At 42.8% G+C, this 18,207-nt stretch overlaps 1 protein-coding gene across 5 annotated transcripts in view; it reads left to right on the top strand.

Moving 5' to 3' along the window:
- The window catches only part of LOC140196032 (NEDD4 family-interacting protein 1-like), a 97,934-nt gene extending 81,259 nt beyond the window's left edge, over window positions 1-16,675 (top strand). Inside the window, exon 6 of one of the 5 annotated variants that reach the window (XM_072254736.1) lies at window positions 15,407-16,675. The gene's annotated coding sequence lies outside the window, so the exon portion shown is untranslated. The remainder of the gene's footprint in view (window positions 1-15,406) is intronic. The other 4 variants (XM_072254732.1, XM_072254735.1, XM_072254733.1 and 1 more) reach the window with 4 other exon arrangements.
- The last annotated feature ends 1,532 nt before the right edge of the window (window positions 16,676-18,207 follow it).

Genomic DNA, 18,207 nt, shown 5'->3' with positions numbered 1-18,207 from the left:
AAACCAGATCCAGATCTGAAAGGCTCTTTTGCTGGTCATGGACATTCTGTAACCATGTAGAGCTGGATTACAAAGGTGGGTCAAAATGAGCCCTGCTCATGAATTCTTCTGGGAAAAGCATTGCCAAAACTCAAAGGTGCTTCCTTGAGTTACCAGACTATTAAAACTGTCTTTTTTTTCAATGCTCTGAAGTTTGGAAGCATTTGAAATCTATTAAAAGTCAAAAGAAGATAGCAAAATCATTTAAGATTTATTAAGCATTTTAAAACAAAGGAAAAGACAACTAAGATCAACTAAAGCAGAAATAATTTTTAAAAAACTGACTTTCTTCAGTTTCCTTCCTACAGTCAGCATTGGACATTGATATGCGAAGACCATGGACCCCACACTATCTCAGCAAACTGTTTATCCACTGTCATGTTAACAAGTTCCAGGCGCTTGCATTTTTAAATGATCAGTATCACATAAAAGTTGAAGGAATGAGACTTAATGCATTTGAAACGTAAGGTGCAGTTCACAGAGGTCATGCATTTACCTCTTACAGTTTTAAAATTTTATTTACACTTCAATGGTCAAGCCCCTACTTTTCTGGGCACAATTTTTGGGGATCCAATGAGCAATTACATGCCATTTCTATGCTAAGCCCCGTGATGGGAGATTGATAAGGTGCAACATGTGGAGCAGCTGAGTGTAATTTCTTGATTTCTATTTCTGACCTCACTTATGTAAACACTAGACTAAATCTTTTATTCATACAACACTGGAACAGTTGCATTATGCTGTTAAAATTTGGCTTAAACCAGAGATAAGGGATTTTGCATTCACGTTTGTGCCTCTCAGGAAACTGATCTCCTTCATTTTTGTGGCATTTTCATTTTTTTCCCAGGACTTCTGGTGTAAAACTTCTCCATATTTGCAGTGACATTCTAAATCCCACTTGTCTGAATATAAAACAAGTCTGATTAACTCACAGAACCATCATGCTTCCAACTTTCCTTTCTAAGGTTCAGTGACAACCATTTTCAGATCTTCACCATGTATTCAGGACATGACCTTTTCACAGTGTCATGTGTGTCGCCAAGCAGAGCTACCGGACGGATGATACTAATGAGAGAGATAATGGAAGATAATGGAGAAACATTCAAAATGCTAATAAGAGAGAAGAGCGAGATTAACAAGAAAGAACCACAATTCAGATATTGACGGACCAGTTGCTTTGAACCTGAACTGTCTGAAGTTTGATGGACAGGTGATATCCCAGCAGGGGGATAAAAAGAGCAGGTTTGCTAAGGCACTAGACATGCCACGAGACCCTGGAAAGAGCAGTGTGCCCCCACAAGTTGGTGATAGTTTGGAGGACCAGCTCGTGGGAACTGATCAGAGGCTCACAGGGTGTAAAGGTATGATCGATGGGAACCTGGGGTGTGTGTCTGCCCTTGCCTGGGTGCCGGGTTCACCGCGGAAGAATGATCATATCCGGAACGGAGGGGTCACAGTCAGTGACTACAGCGGGATTGGAAGACATCAAAAGGTCTGCCCGAAACCAACTGTGAGGACATCAAAAGGTCTGCCTGAAACCAACTGCATCTCTCACTCTCTCTCTCTCTCTCCCCAACGGTACAACAGCAGCGACTACTTCGAACTGCACTAAACTGAACTGAGCTCTGCTTCACTTAAGACTGATCATTTTACCCCTGGATTGCGATAGACCTTGGTTGATTCCTATTACCCTAGTTCTGTGTATATGTGTGGATTATCATTGCTAACCTGTTACATTCATATCCTTATGATTAGTGTACTGTATTACTTATTACTTTAATAAAACTTTATTAGTTCCTAGTAATCACAGACTCCAACGAGCGTTCCATTTCTGCTGGTTTGGCAACCCTGTTATGGGGTACGTAACATAAGTGGGGATCTCATCCGGGATTTTGAACGCCAAAATTGGGACTGGGTAAATTGATTGGGTTAAAATTCCCGAAAGAATAAAAAGGGCAAACAGCAGAAATGGAGATTGAGGAATTTCTAAAGGCGCCAACCTTGGAGGCATTAGAGGATGCCAGGAAAACAGAATTGGTGACTGTTGAATCTTTTTAAGGGGAAGCCCACAATGAGGAGAGCGGAGATGCACAGAGCTATCATTGAGCATTATGTATCTAAAGGTGTGTTTCCCCATGGGGAGCTGGAGGTGGTGTCTATGAACAAACCTGGTGGAGAAGCAGTGCAGCTGCAGATGGAAAAATTAAGACTCGAGCACGAGTTCCGAGTAAAGCAATTAGAATGGGAAGAGAGAGAGAAGGAAAGGGAGTTTGAGCTGGAGAAGTTAAGGATTGCGCTAGAGAGGGGCCAAATGCCGAACCAAAATGGAGGGTTCAGGGCGACCCAGGAGGTTAGGTTGGTTCCCCCATTTGAGGAGGTGGATGTTGATTGGTACTTTCTACATTTTGAAAAAGTCGCTGCAAGTCAGGACTGGCTGAGGGATAAGTGGGCTGTTTTGCTTCAGAGCGTACTTAAGGGGAAGGCTCAACAAGCTTACTCAGCGTTGTCAGCAGAAGAGGCCCAGAGATATGATGTGGTGAAAGAGGCTATACTCAGGATTTATGAGTTGGTCCCGGAGGCATACCAGCAGAGGTTCCGGAATGCGAGGAAGCAGTGGGGCCGTATGTATTTAGAGTTTGCCCGCGAGATGCAGATGTATTGTGAGCGTTGGTGTGCCTCGAAAGGGGTCACTGGGAATTATGACAGACTGCTACAGCTAATACTGATTGAGCAATTTAAAGGTTGTGTCCCTGAAGGTATGAGGCCCTATCTAGATGAGAAAGAGGCAGAAACCTTAGCCGCGACTGCTAAGTAAGTGGATGAGTACGCGTTAACACACAAAGCAAAGTTTACCCCGAGTAAGAGCTACCAGAATGGTAGTCGAGAGGGCAGAGAAAGTCCACCGGAAAAGCCAGAAAGTAAGCCAGGGACTAGTGAGAAGGATAAGGAAGACAGGAAGCAGTTTGGTAGGAAGTCTCCTGGGGTCGTATGCTATAATTGTGGGAAAGCCGGTCACATTGCATCCAGGTGTTTTGCCCCAAAGAAGGAGACGGGGAAAGGAAAAATGACGACTCCGACTGGCTGTACTGAGCTGGCAGACAAACCACTAGGGGAAAAGAGGTTTGATAGAGTTCAGGAAGGGCGCGAGAAGTTTATTTCGGCCGGATTGTTGTCGGTGAAGGAGGGGTCAAACCCAGTTCCAGTATGGATCTGGAGAGACACTGGGTTTTGTCAGTCATGGATCTTAAGGAGGGTGTTAGACTTTTGTTCAGAGACCGAGACTGGGGAGGTCAGTGTGATAAAAGGCATTGGGAAAGGGACTGAAGCAGTACCTTTGCACCAGATGCACCTAAAAAGTGACTTGGTCTCCAGACTGGTCACGATAGGGGTGAGGCCCGAATTACCGATCGAAGACGTGGAGGTCTTACTCGGTAACGACCTTGCAGGTGGAGATGTGTACCCAGCAGTAAAGCTGACAAGCAAGCCTGCCAGGACTGAGGACCCGCCCATGGACTCACAGGTTTATCCTGTTTGTGCAGTAACTCGGCGCATGTTCAGAAAGGCTGCCGAAGCGAATGTAGACTTAGCTGAGACGTTTTTACCAGCCTTGTACCAGGAGGGGTTGGAAAGTGAGAAGAAGGAGCATAGTGGAGCGGAAAGAAGTGAGGGAGTTGAGGCAGATTTATCATTAGCGAGGAAAGAATTTATACAGGCACAGGAACGAGACGAGGAGCTGATGGTTTTGACGGAGACTCCTCTCTCCGAAGCAGAAATAAAAAGGGAACCAGTGGGCTATTATGTGAAGGAGGGAGTACTGATGAGGAAGTGGAGACCAAGTACCGTGACCGCAGATGAGGAGTGGGGGGTGGTACACCAGGTGGTAGTGCCGAAAATTTATAGGGACGAGATTTTTAACCTGGCCCACAAGGTACCCCTGGGTGGACATTTTGGGGTGAAGAAGACAGTCGATAGAATTATGAAAGAGTTTTACTGACCGAACATGAGGAAGGACATTGTTGAATATTGTAGGCGATGTCATTTATGTCAGGTGGTAGGAAAGCCGAATCAGGTCCTGCCTAAAGCACCCCTTTGACCGATACCCGCTTTCAGGGAAACTTTTTCCGGGATAATTGTGGATTTTGTCGGTCCCCTGCCCAGAACTGCGAGTGGGCGAGAGTATGTGATGACTATGATGTGCGCCAACACCGGGTTTCCGGAGGCTGTGCCCCTGGCAAGCGTCAAGGCTCCCGCAGTGGTAAAGGCGCTTGTGAAATTTTTCACTACGGTGGGGTTGCCAAGGGAAATCCAGTCAGATCAGGGAGTGACTTCACATCTCACACATTCCGTCAGATGTTGGATGAGATGGGAGCAAAGCAGATTTTGGCCTCCGCGTACCACCCGGAGTCCCAACGTGGGCTGGAAAGATTCCACGCAACATTAAAGACCATGACTAAAATTTATTGTCAAGAGAACGCTAGGGACTGGGATGATGCCTTGCCCCTTCTGTTATTTGCCGTAAGGGACATGGTTCAGGAGTCATTGGGGTTCAGCCCATTCAAGCTTGTCTTCGGTCATCGGCCCAGAGGACCCCTGACCTTACTGAAAGAGCAATGGTCCAGTCCGACCGTACAAGTCAGTGTGATTGATTATGTTTTAAAATTTCGAGAGAGGCTTGAAAGGATCTGTGACCTTGCCAAAGAAAGTCTACGACACTCCCAAACTAAAATGAAACAGTGGTATGACAGACGTGCCTGCGAACAAGTGTTTCAAGTTGGCGATAGGGTCTTAGTTCTGTTTCCAGTGGTAACCAACCCCCTCCAGGCGAGATTCCACGCTCCGTACAAAGTGATTAAAAAGATAGACTCTTTGAATTATGTTATCGAAATGCCGGACAGATGTAAACCAACCCAATTAGTACACATTAATATGTTAAAAGCTTACCACGATCGGAACGCAGATCTAGTCGGTGTTATCACGAAAATTAATGAGGCTGGGGTGCCAAATGATAAGGGGAAAACCCATTTTGAAAAGATAAATATGGTGCCGACCATATGGAGAACTCTATTGTTTTGGCCAACTTTGCTGATAAGGTCTCTCACTTAACCCCTGAACAGAGCGAGCTGCTGATAAAGCTAATTAACCAGCATGCGGATATATGTCCAGATGTCCCGAGGCGATGCAAGGGGACGGTACATGATGTTGTTGTTACATCAGATCGGCCTATTAAGCAACACCCCTATAGGAGGAACTTGGAGAAGGGCAAGCTAGTGGAGAAAGAAATTGAACACATGCTAGCCACAGGTATTATTAGGCCATCCAAATTGAAATGGACGTCCCCCTGTGTGGTTCTCCCGAAAACCGATGGGAGCATACGATTTTGTACAGATTACAGAAAGGTTAACACCATCACAAAAACTGATGCTTATCCCATCCCAAGGGTAGACGATTGCATCGATAAAGTGGGGAGGGCTAAGTACATCACAAAGATCGATTTGCTGGAAGGGTACTGGTGTGTTCCTTTAACCGACCGGGCTAGAGAAATCTCAGCATTTGTCGCTCCATCCGGGTTATACAAGTATAATGTTTTACCTTTTGGCATGAAAAGCGCCCCAGGGACCTTCCAAAGGATGATTAATTCAATGATAAAAAGGTTAAAGAACGCAGAAGCGTATATTGACGATTTAGTGGTCTGGAGTGACACGTGGGAGGAGCACATTGTGGCAGTAGAGGAACTGTTTAAACGCTGTCTGAAGCCATCCTGACAGTGAACCTCGCGAAAAGTGAGTTCGGCCACACTAAGGTCACTTATCTGGAGTATGTGGTAGGACAGGGGCAGCTGGCACCGATGCAGGCTAAGGTACAGGCTATCTCTGAAGTTCCCATCCCGATGGACAAGAGAGCCCCGAGAAGGTTTTTGGGGATGGTGGGTACTATCGGAAGTTTTGCAAAAACTTTGCGGATATTACCCTCCCTCTTACTAAGCTCTTGCCGAAGAATGCAAAGTTTGTTTGGAACGACCTTTGTCAACAAGTCTTTGAGAGTCTGAAGGTGATTCTGTGTCACCACCCTGTATTGAATGTGCCTGACTTTTCAAAACCCTTCTCCCTAGCAACAGATGCTAGCGACGAAGCGGCAGGGGCGGTGTTGTTGCAGACAGACAAAGAGGAGATCGAACACCCAGTGACTTACTTTTCTAAGAAGTTTAATGTCCATCAGAGAAATTATTCCACTGTGGAGAAGGAATTACTGGCAATCATACTGGCATTACAACATTTTGAGGTTTATATTTGTTCGGCACGGAAACCACTGATAATTTGCACTGATCACAATCCATTACTGTTTTTGGCCACAATGACGGTTATAAACAAATGCTTGTTAAGTTGGAGCCTGGTGTTACAGGAATTTGATATTAAGATAAAACATACAAGAGGAACGGACGATGTGATTGCTGATTGTCTGTCAAGGTGTTAAAACTTAAAGTTCTCTGTATTAGCTGAATAGCTGATGACTACCTGTATATTAGTGTGTATCTAATAATGTGCATTCATGCCCATAACTTTTACCTCGGTAAAAATCCTCTTAAAGGTGGGGGTGTCATGTGTGACGCCAAGCAGAGCTACCGGACGGATGATGCTAATGAGAGAGATAACGGAAGACAATGGAGAAACATTCAAAATGCGAATAAGAGAGAAGGGAGAGATTAACGAGAAAGAAACACAATTCAGATATTGACAGACCGGTTGCTTTGAACCTGAACTGTCTGAAGTTTGATGGACAGGTGATACCCCAGCAGGGGGATAAAAAGAGCTGGTTTGCTGAGGCACTAGACACACCACGAGACCCTGGAAAGAGCAGTGTGCCCCCACAAGTTGGTAAGAGTTTGGAGACCGGTTCGCGGGAACCGGTCAGAGACTCACAGGGTGTAAAGGTATGATCGGTGAGAACCTGGGATGTGTGTCCGCCCTTGCCTGGGTGCCGGGTTCACCGCGGAAGAATGATCATATCCGGAACGGAGGGGTCACAGTCGGTGACCACAGCGGGATTGGAAGACATCAAAAGGACTGCCCGAAACCAACTGCGAAGACATCAAAAGGTCTGCCTGAAACCAACTGCATCTCTCACTCTCTCATTCTCTCTCTCTCCAACGGTACAACAGCAGCGACTACTTCGAACTGCACTAAACTGAACTGAACTCTGCTTCACTTAAGACTGATCATTTTACCCCTAGACTGCAATAGAGCTTGGTTGATTCCTATTACCCTAGTTCTGTGTATATGTGTGTATTATCATTGCTAACCTGTTACATTTATATCCTTATGATTAGTGTACTATATTATTTCTTTAATAAAACTTTATTAGTTCCTAGTAATCACAGACTCCAACAAGCGTTCCATTTCTGCTTGTTTGGCAACCCAGTTACGGGGTACGTAAAAATAGTCACCATCAATGCTGTTCTATTTTCAGTCACCATGAGGGCGAAATTTAAGCACAACAAATGAACCAGCTTAAGACGCCATTCCACTCATCTCCATGTAGCATTCACTTGTGAGTTCTGCATTGCAATTTTCAATATTAGGACATGTTCTCTTTACTTCAGAAGAGTTGAATCAGTCATTGTTCAACTTTGGCATTTCTTCAGTTATTTAACCACCATTTCGTTTTAGTACTCATTCACTTACAGATCTTCACTGAATCACAAACAGCACTTGGCCAGCTACTACTGAGTCATAATGACTTAAAGTTCTACATTATACGATAATGCATCATTTGTTTATAGCACATTATGAGTCATTTGACTTCAAATTTCCTATTGTCATTGATTAAAAAGGATGCCACGTTGTTTAAATGCAATTGTGCCAATTGAAAAGAAAATTAGTGAGCATATATAATTACATTTTTCAATTATTGTATGTAAATGAGTGGTGATTATCACTAAGCTATTTAACAATAACTTACTTCAATTCTGCCCTAGTTTGATCACAAAATTGCTTTTTCTGACTTAACCCTTAAATATATATTAATGACTTGAATGAGGGAATTAAATGCAGCATCTCCAAGTTTGCGGATGACACGAAGCTGGGTGGCAGTGTTAGCTGTGAGGAGGATGCTAAGAGGATGCAGGGTGACTTGGATAGGTTGAGTGAGTGGGCAAATTCATGGCAGATGCAATTTAATGTAGATAAATGTGAAGTTATCCACTTTGGTGGCAAAAATAGGAAAACAGATTATTATCTGAATGGTGGCCGATTAGGAAAAGGGGAGGTGCAACGAGACCTGGGTGTCATTATACACCAGTCATTGAAAGTGGGCATGTAGGTACAGCAGGCGGTGAAAAAGGCGAATGGTATGCTGGCATTTATAGCAAGAGGATTTGAGTACAGGAGCAGGGAGGTACTACTGCAGTTGTACAAGGACTTGGTGAGACCACACCTGGAGTATTGTGTGCAGTTTTGGTCCCCTAATCTGAGGAAAGACATCCTTGCCATAGAGGGAGTACAAAGAAGGTTCACCAGATTGATTCCAGGGATGGCAGGACTTTCATATGATGAAAGACTGGATGAACTAGGCTTATACTCATTGGAATTTAGAAGATTGAGGAGGGATCTGATTGAAACGTATAAAATCCTAAAGGGATTGGACAGGCTAGATGCAGGAAGATTGTTCCCGATGTTGGGGAAGTCCAGAACGAGGGGTCACAGTTTGAGGATAAAGGGGAAGCCTTTTAGGACCAAGATTAAGAAAAACTTCTTAACACAGAGGGTGGTGAATCTGTAGAATTCTCTGCCACAGGAAACAGTTGAGGCCAGTTCATTGGCTATATTTAAGAAGGAGTTAGATATGGCCCTTGTGGCTAAAGGGATCAGGGGGTATGGAGGGAAGGCTGGTACAGGGTTCTGAGTTGGATGATCAGCCATGATCATACTGAATGGCGGTGCAGGCTCGAAGGGCTGAATGACCTACTCCTGCACCTATTTTCTATGTTTCTATGTTTCTAAATCCTCCAGTGATGCAAGTTCCAGCTGACGTGTGATTCTCAGCCCTACCTCAAGAAATATAGGAAATATAGGAAATATAGGAAATGGTGGCCAGGGCAAAATTTGGACCCAGTAGTGGGTGCTGCAAAATTGGAGCAAGAATGTTCCCTTCATGTTTAACTGCGTCAAGATATTGGATTTTTCTTTGGTACTAACAGCAAAAGCAGAAAAAACAATAGAAAATAACAGCAAAGTGCTCTTAGAACTTCCACAGAACAACTCCGACATCAGCAGCTCAGCCAGCAGTAGAGTGTCGGCACCTTGTTAGCAAAAGGACAGCAGCTCCAAGGAAATTCCTGTCCATCAATCTAATTCCCTGGAATTAGGTTCGCTTTGATCATTTCCATCAGCAACATAAAACCTTACTGAGTACCAAGGGGCTAATTTTCAGATTTCATGATACAGGTACAACCAGGTCTGCACTCTGTATGATTTTCCAGTCATCTACATCAATGGCTAGAAAATCTCCTTCATAGCAAACTTTGTGATATGTGCTGTACACAGGAACTTTATTTTACTTGTAAGGGTTGAAGTTTGGATATGTATATGGATGGTAGGGGTATGGAGGACTATGGCCCCAGTGCAGGTCGATGGGAGTAGTTGGTTTAAATGGTTCGGCACAGACTGAAGGTCCTGTTTCTGTGTTGTACTTTTCGATGATTCCATGACTATGGAAATTTGTCACCTGCTCCTGCTCTACTGAAGTAATATTTGCAAACTCAAAGGTCTTAAGGCAGATAGGTCTCCTGGACCAGATGGACTGCATCCCAAAGTCCTGAGAGAGGTTACTGAAGAGATAATGGACACATTGGTCATGATCTTTCAAGAATCACTTGATTCTGTCATGATTCTGGAGGACTGGAATATTGCAAATGTCACTCCACCCTTTAAGAAAGGAAGAAGGCAAAAGCAATGAAATTATAGGCCAGTTAGCCTAACCTCAGTGGTTGGGAAAATGTTGGAGTCTATTATTAAGGATGAGATTTTGAGGTACTTGGAGACTAATGATAAAGTAAGTCAGCATGGTTTCTGTAAAAAGAAGTTTTGCCTGACAAATCTGTTAGAGTTCTTCAAGGAAGGAACAAGCAGGGTGGACAAAGGAGAGGAAGTGGATGTCATATACTTGGAGTTTCAGAAGGTGTTTGTCACGGTGCCACACATGAGGGTGCTTAACAAGATAAAATTCTATGTTGTTACAGCAAGATAGCGGAATGGCTGACAGGCAGGAGGCAGTATGTGGGAGTAAAAGTGGCCTTTCTGGTTGGCTGCTGGTGACTAATAGTGTTCCTCAGGGAGTCAGTATTGAGACTGCTACTTTTCACATTGTTTGTCAGTGATTTGGATAATAGAATTGATGACTTTGTGACAAAGTTTGCAGATGATACAAAGATAGGTGGAGGGGTAAGTAGTGCTGAGGAAGCAATGTGATTGCAGCAGGAATTAGACAAATTGGAAGAATTGGTGAAAAAGTGACAATGCAATACAGTGTTGGGAAATGTATGATAGCGCATTTTTGAAAAAGAAAAAATAATGCAGACTATTACCTAAATGGGGAAAAATTCAAACATCAGACATATCAAAAGCAGTATTGCTGACATCCATTCAATGTTGCATTTAGATCACTATCATTAATTGCCTGCTGCGCATACTTTACATCACATGTGCTGATGCACTATTCATAGTGTAATTTCGTTGGCTAACATGTCGGTTAAAGCTGATATCAGGAAAACGGCAGGAGAAGTTGGAAGTAAAATTGGAGTACTGTTAGAGAACATGGAAGAATTTATAATATTATTTCCAATTTCTGCTTGATCAAGGGTTTTCTTGAGTATGTTTGGTATGTTTAGGGCAGCACAGGAGCGTAGTGGTCAGCACTATGCTTTACCGTAGAAGCGACCCAGGTTCAATTCCTGCTGCGGCCTGTTAGGAGTTCTCCCCATGACCATGTGCATTTCCCCCAGATGCTGCAGTTTCCTCCCACAGTCCAAAGACGTACTAGTTGATCGGTTAACCGGTCATTGTAAATTGTCCTGTGATTAGGCTAGGATTAAATTAGGGTATTACTGGGCGTTGTGGCTCGAAGGGTGTATCTCAATAAATGATGAAATAAATATACTGCAAGGAGCGAAATATGAGGTGCAGGTAATGGAACTAATGCTGAATGACTGACCATTTCAATGTGGGTGGTGTCATTAAACTTCTTCCTGCCTCTGATCTCAGACTCCTCACGTTGACTTCCTCTATGGACTCCATCCACTGGTGCATGATGTCTTGATAACTTCCTTGTCCCTGTGCAGCTCCTCTGCATCACATCTACCAATGTATGAAATTAAAAGGTTTTGTTTCCATCTCCAATTCAACATCTGCTGCCACAGTGTTTTCTATTTCCATTACTGTTTGTAACCACAATACAGTTCCCCTTTCATTACTGCCGAGTTTCAGCTGGTGCTAGCCACTCAAGACATCAAAGTGCATGTGCCTGAGCTGAACACAGCCTCACTGCAATAACTTCTGATTTGGTATAAGGTTTGAACACAATTTTACATGTCATCTCCACCAACCAAAACAGATGCTGACCTCACAATATGGCTCTCTAGTCTGTTTTTCGGTTCTATACATTCTATCTCTCATTGTCTCAAAAGATCTTGCACCTTTTATACAAGTAGGAGATCTACTTCCTAAAGAATTGTTTGCCTTTCCCCATTTCCTATCTTTCAGTCGCACTTAAGTTTATCACAGTTTGCAACCCTCCTCTCCACACTTTACCTGACCAGAAATGCTGGAGGATAACTATTGTGTCATTCAAAGGTGAAGGATAAACAATAGAGCAGAAGATTTCAGCTCGGCTGCAATAGTTTCTGCACTCCAGTAAATTAGTGCAGTTGGGTTGAACAACTTTTCTCAAACTCCAAAGACCCTACCAGTTGCTAAGGACTCGTTTGAATGATGTAGCTGGTGGGAGGTTGTTCTGCAAATGGAGGCAACTGAGAGAAGGTTAATGTATGCATTTGCTGGATCATTATGACCAGCTTTAAGAAGGCCAGTGTCAAATCAGCATTACACATTTGTTCATCTTGTATGTCTTTTTTTATGATCCTAAGTTACTGCTGGATACTAGAAACATCAAGTACTGCAGGATTATCCCATCAGCCTGTTGTTCAATAGCGATGGAATTGGACTTATTGCATACTGTTGTTGTGTTGTCACCCAGACTTGCGTATAGGTGGATGGTGTACAGTGCGAGGGATTGTCGTGGACATTTTTATTGCGATCACAAGACCCTGTTGGACATTCGTGATGTAGAGTACTGCAAGGCCGGTTCAATGGTTCATTGGAGGTGACGGAAGCAGGGGAGCTGCTTTGTCTTGGCTGTAGCAAGGACTGGACCTAGTCTGTGGGGTCACCTGTTGCAGTTGCCCAGGGGAGGAGACACCAAGGCGGTGTAGGAGAGGGAAAGGGTCTCCGTGAGTGTGCTGGAATTTGTACTAGATTAGGGTCTGACCCCTCCCATCAGTGCAGCCCTCTGGTGTTTGCCCAGTGCTGTCTTACAATGTTCACCTGGTGCTGCTCTCCAGTGTTCTCTCAGTGGACCAGGACAACCTCCAGTCATGCCACTCTGGGACTTGGGCTACATTTTTTTTTCTTTGTGACTGTATGCTTTTCTGAAATTGTAATCGTATGTGCTGTTGGTAACGTGTTCTGTACCTTGGCCCCTGAGAAATGCTGTTTCGCCTGGCCTTATTCATGTATGGTTGAGTAATAATTAAACTTGAACTTGAACTGGAGGATTGGCATTATGAAATGCCCTTGCTGCATGTCTCTGTTATACACATTCATACCCTTTACAGAAAATTGGAAACAAATCAGCACACATTGCGGAAGGTTCCACTTAGTATTGTCAATGTGGAGTGTGCTGACCCACAGAGATCCTTCAGCATATCTCTGGAGCCAGGTGAGAGTTCCTCAGGAGTAATACTGGAGAATTACTGTTCTCTATCCATTGGTGATGGATAGTGGGGGTAGGATTCCAACTAGTCCTTCTCCCCCTTCTCGCCATGTCTCCTTCAGTGACAATGTCTCATCTGCCTGGACTTATGTCCTCCTTTACTTGTCCCTGAAGCTCAAAGTGCAAAATGTCCGATGAATACATGCTCCTTTTCTTCCAGTGCTTCCTGTAAGATGCTCAAACAGCATATCAGTACATCATGTCATTTTTAAGGTGACGTCCTTAGGGAATTTCCAGTAGAAATCTTGATAAAGTTAATCAGAATGTCAACTAATGAAAGGACTTTGCTCTTCCAGCCTGCAGCCGCAAATGAACTACAAGTGGTGATTATCCTGATCAGATGCATTAAAGATTCCTCTTAATAATGACAGCATATTATACATTAGATTTGAAGTTCTGATCCTTTGGAGGCTGAACACAATATATCCACTGCTGTAAAATAAGTTTAATGCAGCTAGACAATGAACTTCTAGGCACCCATACCTTTAATTAGTAACAAAAATTCTCCACAGCTAGTTTCCTTCCAATCTGTTTGCTGATGTTAGAAATGAGTCCAGAATCAAAGATGAATCATCCGAATATTTGGCAGTCTCCTTGATGAGAAATAGCAAGCAATTTAAGAGGCAATTAACTCTTTCATGATCCTTTGTACAGCAAGCTGCAACTCAATTCCAAGACAATTTCCAGTCCAAAACAGGCTAACCCAATAATTCAGTTGAAGGTTCTGTTTTGGCTACATCAGTCCTCCTAAACAGCCCCCATTGCCAAGCATCTGATCTAAGTACAAATCCATCCACGTACCACTAAGCTTAATGATAGTTTCTCTTCCAAGAGAACCACAACCTTGTCGTGGCTTGGAAGTTTGTGTGCCTCAATGATCCAGAGATCTATGCTGGCTGGAGTCAAGCCATATGCTTTGGCTTTTGGTGGGGTCACCCATGCCAACAGGTCAAAAGGTAGAGGCCAGATGAAGAGTGGTCCACCAGTCCTCTAGGTTTGGGGTTCAGCTCAGGGCTAAAAACCCTGACTGGTCAAACAAAACTGTTACGGAACCAGCAATGAAGGGTCTTTGTGCGATGATATTGGCCAAGGACGTAAAAAGATGGAGGACCATCATTGCTGCCCTAAACATTAGCAGCATAATGAGCAGTAAGTAAGTAAGTTAAGGATAGCTTCTAATCTGCTGTTATAAGACTGTTGAATCGGTCTCCTACACAAGAAATATCAACCTTGATCTTTCAGTCTATCTCTTCATGGTCCTTGTTCTTTATTTCTCTACCTGCACTGCACTCTGACTGTAACTGTAACACTATATTCTGCATTAGGTTTTGTATTCCTTTACTGTTACCTTGATGTACTTAAGCATGGAATGATCTCCACGAATAGCATACAAATACTATTATCTCACTACATATGACAATAATAATAATCCAATTATCAATTAAGCTACACTGAACTTGTGACCCAAAGGCCCACAACAATATCTTGCCTGTTTTTGTCCATCCTGGTCAATGTTTCTGGTGGGAGTAGATTGTCCATAAATTACTTAATTCAGAATGAGGTTCAATCACATCATTCTTTCCATCACAAAGATGCGACAAACTTCATTAATGCTTTTATCACCTTCACACGCAACTATCTAAATCTCTTCTGGCTGGACTCCCACCCACCAGTGTCTACCTAAAAATTGAAGATTTTCATCCCTAAGTCCAAATGCACCTTTAACATCACGTTGCCACCAAGTTGCTCCTCGCTCACCTGTATCACCTCTGCCAATTCACCTTGCACAGACCATCTGGTACAGACCAGTGCATTTCTCTTGGAAGTCCTCCATTTCTTTCAAGCACAGATATCAACTGTGTTAATGGTACCTCAATCTAGAATTCAGGTGTTCTTCCGTAAGATCAAGGAGAGCCATAATTCTATCATCTGTGGATCAAGCAGAGATAACAAAATGAAAATCAAAGGTCACCACAATTTAATTCTAATTTTTACAGAGATGAAAACTTATCAATTGTTGTACGTAATGTTTTGTCCAGATCTATACCTCTGGCACAGTGCTTGGGGCAATAAACTTGAGGGATAAAGGTGTTTTTCATCAAACCAAATCTAACTATTATCTCCATCCTCAGTCCAGTTTCCCAGTAGTCTATGTTGTGCTGTTCCAAAGTCATGTTCATTACTACTTTTAGGGTTATACAGAAAGATGGTTAATAATGTTTTGAGAACTTAACAATCAATACCTTTAAAACCGCAGCAATTATACAAATGCACAAATACATTAAAATGCTACAGGAAATTAATCCTACTTTACTTTCTATTGCAGATATTTGCTGCCCTACTTCCTTCCATATTGCCAAGCTTCACTCTATGGTGAAAAAGAAAGGAATCACAGATTTCAGATGATGAATTAATAAGCAGCAAAGTGATTCAATTTTGTGGACTTGGCTTTCCTAGCCACTTGAAAAACTTCTGTTGGGTACATTGTGTTTGCTGATTGTGCTTCTTATAACTGATCTGATAGAAATCACGTAATTTTCAAATATTTTGCTTATAGCTCTGGTAAATGGAAATTATAGTCATCGTTTGTTAAATCATAAGCGGTATGCTTCAAAATTGTTTAATGCTCTTTGATCAAGAGAGGGCACTGTTGCTTCTTGAAAGACTAAATACATTGTGACCAAAGAATTGAAATTTGTACACTATGAGTCTGAAATAGGCTGAAAATACCTTCATTGTCCAGATGCTTTGAACTACGTGAAAATGTATAATAAACTATGTAAAAATAATTTGCAGTCTTTAGAATTTTCAAGGTTATTATTTTCGAGATAGGTATTTTTTAACAATGACATTTGAAATTATTAAATAAACAGCCAGCTATTACAATTGTTTATGGAAAGAAATCTATACTGCACTGCCATTAGCTTGATGATGCCAAAGCATGTTTCTCTAAATGGTTTAGTGGGTTTACATTGGGAAGTTCTGGCAGTGCAATAGGAATCCCATATTAATGCCTTGTCTGTGTGCTCCTGTTCATACTGCCATAACAGAGCTTAGCTGTAATGCTCTAAGATTTCTGCAGCTAATTGTTGCATTCCTCAATTAGGGAGGAAGAAATTATTCAATGACTCATTCCAGATCTGTATCTTGAAATCCCTGATGAAAATGTACATCTGCAGAGTTTAAGCCAGCACCAGATCCAATGCTCCGCGCAGCTTGGTAGCTTTACTGCACTAACATTCTCAGAGCTTCCATATGAAAAATATCTTGGGGTGCAGTCCTATAGTCTAACCAAAATACCTGTGAAACGTATTTCAAGAAAACGATGATTTCCGAGAAGTAAAATTTGCAAGAAATATCTATTTTCATAAATAATTTTGTTCTCCAAGCAAAAATAAACTGCTATATTTAGCAGATATATCAGAAACCAGTGTTGCTTCAGTTCAGTGATATTGCGGCGAAATGCTTTGAAAACAATGGCTTTCAAAATATATTTGAATGTTTTTGACTCAATGCTATATATGAAGTGATTTTACACTGAACTGTAATTGACATTTGTGCCTTCAAATTACGAAATGGAACGCAATTAGTGAAATATGTACATCCGGGTTAGTATTACTTGAAATTTTACCCTACGTAGAACAGTGCCTCTGTTAAATCAGAGCTGAGTTTTAATTGTTGTTATTATCCAAAAGCATAAGTTCATTTTAGAATTTTTAAGAGTGAATAACAAGGTTTTTCCTCATGAAGCCAATGGAGAATGTATTCACACCAGAGAATGTACTGTAATTAGCATCTACATCAGCTTTAGTTATTGCATCTGTTTCTCCCAATGTGGCCTTCACTATGTCAGGAGTCCATGCACAAGTGGGTGACTGCTTCTCCCAGCACCAGCACTCTGTTCACCAGAGCCAGTGGAACTCCTGGTTGCTAACCATTTAAATTTTCTTCACCGTTCCCCCCACCAGCATGTCTATCTTCCTCCACTGTCAGGCTGTAGTTAAACACAAACTAGAGAAACAGCAGCTCATATTCCATCCAGGTGGGGTGGGGGTGGGGAACAACCCCATGGGATAAACATCGAACTCCCCAGTTTCTGGTAAACTGCTCCCCCTCTGTACCTTTTTTACTTTCCTCCTGATCTACTCTGTTACTCCTATCTCCCTGTTTCTTTCCTCATCCTCCAACCACTCCCCCTGCCCAGCACCCACGTATTCCTCACTATTTTCCCTCTCCCACTGTTCCCATCTTCCCTTCCTACCTCTCTCATTTGATTCCATGCTCCACCTTCCTCTGCTATCAACTTCCATCATCTTCTGCCCTTTCCCCTTTTAACTATCATGTCCCAAGTACTGTCACTATTTCCACCGTCCCCTCCTCCATCTACCTATCCAGGATCTACCTATCATTTGCTAGCTCTTGCTCCATCCCTTCCCTCCACCTTTTTATACTAGCTCACTCCTACCCAAAAGAAAAGTCTCAACTGAAAACGTTGACAGCCCATTTCCCTCCATAGATGCTACCTGATCCATCGAGATCGCTCAGCATCTTGTGTGCTGCTCCATATTCCAGTATCTGCACTCTCTTGTGTCTCCATGTGACAGAATGCTTATTTATAACCATAAGACCATAAGACCATAAGACAAGGGAGCAGAAGTGGGCCATTCGGCCCATCGAGTCTGCTCCGCCATTTTATCATGAGCTGATCCATTTTATCCTATTTAGTCCCACTGCCCCGCCTTCTCACCATAACCTTTGATGCCCTGGCTACTCAGATACCTATCAACCTCTGCCTTAAATACACCCAATGACTTGGCCTCCACTGCTGCCCGTGGCAACAAATTCCATAGATTCACCACCCTCTAATAAAAAATTTTTTTCACATTTCTGTTCTGAAAGGGCACCCTTCAATCCTGAAGTCATGCCCTCTCGTACTAGACTCCCCCATCATGGGAAACAACTTTGCCACATCCACTCTGTCCATGCCTTTTAACATTCAAAATGTTTTTATGAGGTCTCCCCTCATTCTTCTAAACTCCAAGGAATACAGTCCAAGAGCGGACAAACGTTCCTCACATGTTAACCCTCTCATTCCCAGAATCATTCTAGTGAATCTTCTCTGTACCC

The sequence above is a fragment of the Mobula birostris genome, chromosome 4 (genome assembly GCF_030028105.1).
Source record: "Mobula birostris isolate sMobBir1 chromosome 4, sMobBir1.hap1, whole genome shotgun sequence".
Lineage (NCBI taxonomy): Eukaryota > Metazoa > Chordata > Chondrichthyes > Myliobatiformes > Myliobatidae > Mobula > Mobula birostris.
The sequence above is the reverse complement of the archived record's forward strand: the minus strand, read 5'-3'. Positions and strand labels throughout refer to the sequence as shown.